General features: G+C 40.9%; 1 pseudogene; it reads right to left on the bottom strand.

The window, feature by feature from the left end:
- LOC102174493 lies at nt 924-1,485 on the bottom strand (annotated as a pseudogene).

Raw genomic sequence — 4,898 nt, 5'->3', positions numbered from 1 at the left:
TTTTGGTGCATTTGTTGGCAGACAGCCATCCACTGCACATAACAGGGCCAGTGGGGTATACTTGTTTCATTCTAAATAGCCCCTATTGTCCTTTCCACATTCACCACCATACAGTTCATTAAAATACAACTATTCTCTAAAAAAAAAAATTCACATTTTCTTTAGGCAGTGCATCAGGTTGTTGCCATACTACTGGTTTAGGTGTACTGATTTAGGTGTCTCTAGGCAATGGCACCCCACTCCAGTACTCTTGCCTGGAAAATCCCATGGGCAGAGAAGCCTGGTGGGCTGCAGTCCATGGGGTAGCTGAGAGTCAGACACAACTGAGCGACTTCACTTTGACTTTTCATGTTCATGCATTGGAGAAGGGAATGGCAACCTGCTCCAGCATTCTTGCCTGGAGAATCCCAGGGACGGCAGAGCCTAGTGGGCTGCCACCTATGGGGTCACACAGAGTCGGACATGACTGAAGCGACTTAGCAGCAGCAGCAGGACAATAACATCTCAAAGATTCAAATAGTTTTCAACCCCTGTATGTCTTTAACTGGATGGTTATAATCAGATTTACCATATCTTAACAAGTCAATCTGCTGACCCATGAACTGATAATCTTTAGTATTTTCCCCCAACAAGCAATATAAAAAGTTGATTCCTTTAAATTCTCCAAGTCTAAACTTGAATGGTTTCACTTGTATGGTTACTCAATTGAGAACACTAGTAAAGAGATCAAATACAATTATCCATAATTCAGTTATTTTAAACTGTACTGATTCTACCATCAGAGTGCACATAAAACAATTAAGATGAAGTCCAATTATATTTTCTATGTTAATCAGTTTTACAGATTAATTCCCTAGTGAATTTGGTCTGAAACAATTGCCAGTTATCCTTAAATATGACTAAGTTTAACTGTTAGTACTTTATCTCGTTTTATACCTGTACTTTAAGTAAGGTTTTAAGTTGAAATGTCATTATTTCTTTATCAGAAAGATTAAAGGAAACAGGAACCCAGTGGCTTGGTGGTTTAGGAAGAACACTTGGTGATGGTGGCTCACTAAATTTGGCCCCGGCATAGTTCCGATTAGTTTGAGACTTAAAAAGTATGGTGGGACTTGATAAGCTAGAGTTCCAGTTTTGATTGTTTGGAAAATTTTCGTTCTTCCCCCCATTTTGCATGGCCTGCCATGCAGCTGATGTTGAATCACAAGTATGTCCTCGTTCCTTTTTCTTGTGAACAGTCTTCATCTGGGAATTCTGATCCTTGGTCTTCCGTCTACTAAGCTGTTGTTGTTCTTACTAACATTTCTAGTTTGAGGGGCTGGAATGTTACACCTCTCTCCACCACCCATCTTCAGCTTCTTCGTCACCTTTCAGTCTGCTTTTCCGATTGCAGGATTTCCACTACCTGTCCTCTTCCTTGCTGCCACACCCACGATAATAGATGTTGCTTTCTGACAGGTCCTTTCCTTTGTCTCAATACAGAAGTTTTCATGGGCCAATCTGCTGAGTTCAGCCTAGGAGCTGAGGCCAACATCTGAGTCTCCTCAGCACGCAAGTTTGAGAGAAGTCTTAGTGACTTCAAGCCTGGGACTATGGCGGCGGCAGCTTCTGCTTGGCTTCAAAGCCCCCCTCCCCTTCCAGGGAGAGATGAGGCATGGAACAGGCGAAGCCCACGAGCACCCACGAGCTAGCTGCTGGCCACCTCAACATCTCAACTGACCTCCCCTAAATACGATTCTCTGGCTTCTGCAGAGTCTATGATCTACTCAGTGCATTTTTTTTTTTAATAAAAAGTACTAGTTTCTGCTTAAAATAGTATGAGTTTGTTTCTGTTGCTTATAACAAGAACCTTAATTCATATAGAAACCAATGACAGGAGCAACTGCAGGCCAAAGCCTCTCAGGAAGCAATCATCATTTGGATGCTCTATGTGACAGCAAGAAAAACCCTTCAAGTATTAAAGGACAGAACTCTGGGAACCCATGCTGTACAGTGGCAAAATTCTAACCAGAATGGTATCTGAAAGTGCTCGCTAAAGGTAAGACTTCGGAGAAACAAGTGGCAACTGACATAAAATGATATGAAATCCACAAGGAATTGAAGAAATCTACAAGTGCATGGTTATTGCTGGATAGTTTAAAGAAAGAGAATGTCCAGCTCAGAGTCCTAAATTGTTGGCCAAGGATCAGCTGAAAACAAAAATCTTTCTATGATGGTACTTAGAAAAAGAATGTTACCCCCAGATTGAAATAGATCGTATATCGAATCTCTAGCATATTCTGAGCCTCCCTTGCTAGAGAAAGTTGCCCTGCTTCTCTTTTTATGAATCTATCTTGCCTTACTTGAAGCTAATACAACAATTTACTTGCAAGAGTAAGTCAGTTCTTCACTTGCCCTCTGCCCTCCGTTTGTAAAAATACAACTATAATCAGAGCCACTTACAAACTCAGAGATTTTTGCTAATTTCTATTATGGAAAAAATAAGATGGAATACTTAAGTGATATTCTGATGGTGCTGGATCAAATAGGACAGATTAAATTTTAGATTAGGCCGAAATTATCAATGTGGGTGAAATTACCAGAGATTCTGAAATTACATGGCTAGGGGAAATTTTACCTATATGCTCCATTTTTATATTAAAAGCTGGTCCACTGAAGCCAGCAGAGGCGATCCGGTGTCCAGACCCGCTACAATAAGTCTTCAAGTAGGCCTGATGATGCAGAAAGCCACAAAAGCAGAAGGAACCAGATTATGTACCTGCAGTTGACTAAGAAATTTCCTTCATGGAAGTAAGTGGGCTCCTGAATGATAGCATGGGCTTTCCTGAATTGATATGAAAGATAGCCAGCCATGTTTCTAAACTCCGTTGACCTGAAGAATTCATGATTCTGTGAGGTCTGCTGAGACTGCAAAACTTAAGGTATACAATGGGGATCCTTAGGTATTTGACTGCTCACACCAGGCATGTATCATTAATCATTTCTGTATATTTTGCAACGACTGTAAAACTAAGTGAGAGAAGTCTTAGCCAAGTCAGAGTAGTCGTTCTCATCAATGTACAAATATGGACTCACTTTTGTGGACTGCTTAGGGAACACAGCCACACCTATCAACAGAAAATTGGATTAAAGATTTACTGAGCATGGTCCCACTCATCAGAGCAAGTCTCAAGATTCCCCCAAGGCCAGTCCCTCCCATCATAAACTTTCCAGAAGCCTCTCATCCTTAGCCATCAGAGGGCAGACTGAATGAAAACCATAGTCACAGAAAACTAACCAAAGTGATCACACAGATCACAGCTTTGTCTAACTAAGAGAAACTATGAGCCATGCCACGTAGGGCCACCCAAGACAGACAGGTCCTGGTGGAGAGGTCTGACAAAACGTGGTCCACTGGAGAAGGGAATGGCAAACCACTTCAGTATTCTTGCCTTGAGAAGCCCATGAACAGTATGAAAAGGCAAAAAAGATAGAACACTGAAAGACAAACTCCCCAGGTTCATAGGTGCCGAACATGCTACTGGAGAAGAGTGGAGAAATAACTACAGAAAGAATGAAGAGATGGAGCCAAAGCGAAAACAACGCCCAGTTGGGGATGTGACTGGTGATGGAAGTAAAGTCCGATGCTGTAAAGAACATTGCATTGGAACCTGAAGTGTCAGGTCCATGAATCAAGGCAAATTGAAAGTGGTCAAACAGGAGAAGGCAAGAGTGAACATTTTAGGAATCAGTGAACTAAAATGGACTGTAATGGGCTTAATTTAATTTAATTCATATGACCATTATATCTACTACTGTGGGCAAGAATCCCTTAGAAGAAATGGAGTAGCCATCATAAGTCAACAAAAGAGTCTGAAATGCAGTACTTGAGTGCAATCTCAAAAATAACAGAATGATCTCTGTTCGTTTCAAGGCAAACCATTCAATGCCACAGTAATCTAAGTCTATGCCCCAACCACTAATACTGAAGAAGCTGAAGTTGAACAGTTCTTTGATGACCTACAAGACCTTCTAGGACTATCACCCAAAAAAGATGTCCTTTTCATCATAGGGGACTGGAATGCAAAAGTAGGAAGTCAAGAGATAACAAGTAACAGGCAAGTTTGGCCTTGGAGCACAAAACAAAGCAGGGCAAAGGCCAACAGAGTTTTGCCAAGAGAACACACTGGTCTCTTCCAATTCACTGAACCCTCTTCCAACAACACAAGACATGATTCTACACATGGACATCACCAGATGGTCAACACCAAAATCAGATTGATTATATTTTTTGTAGCTGAAGATGAAGAAGCTGTCTACAGTTAGCAAAAACAAGACTGGAGCTGACTGTGGCTCAGATCATGAACTCCTTATTGCCAAATTCAGATTTAAATTGAAGAAAGTAGGGAAAAACCATTAGGCCATTCAGGTATGACCTGAATCAAATCCCCTATGATTATACAGTGGAAGAGACAAATAGAGTTAAGGGATTAGATCTGATAGAGTATCTGAAGAACTATGGATGGAGGCTCATGACATTGTACAGGAGGCAGTGATCAAGACAATGCCCAAGAAAAAGAAATGCAAAAAGGCAAAATGGTTGTCTGAGGAGGCCTTACAAATAGCTGAGAAAAGAAGAGAAGCTAAAGGCAAAGGAGAAAAGGAAAGATATAAGCATCTGAATGCAGAGTTCCAAAGAATAGCACGGAGAGATAAGAAAGCTTTCCTCAGTAATCAATGCAAAGAAATAGAGGCAAACAACAGAATGGGAAAGACTAGAGATCTCTTCAAGAAAATTAGAGATAACAAGCCAACATTTCATGCAAAGGTGGGCACAATAAAGGACAGAAATGTTATGGACCTAACTGAAGCAGAAGATATTAAGAAGAGGTGGCAAGAATACACAGAAGAACTATACA

This window comes from Capra hircus, chromosome 15 (genome assembly GCF_001704415.2).
Source record: "Capra hircus breed San Clemente chromosome 15, ASM170441v1, whole genome shotgun sequence".
Classification (NCBI taxonomy): domain Eukaryota; kingdom Metazoa; phylum Chordata; class Mammalia; order Artiodactyla; family Bovidae; genus Capra; species Capra hircus.
Note: the sequence above shows the minus strand (reverse complement) of the source record. Positions and strands in the feature narration are given on the sequence as shown.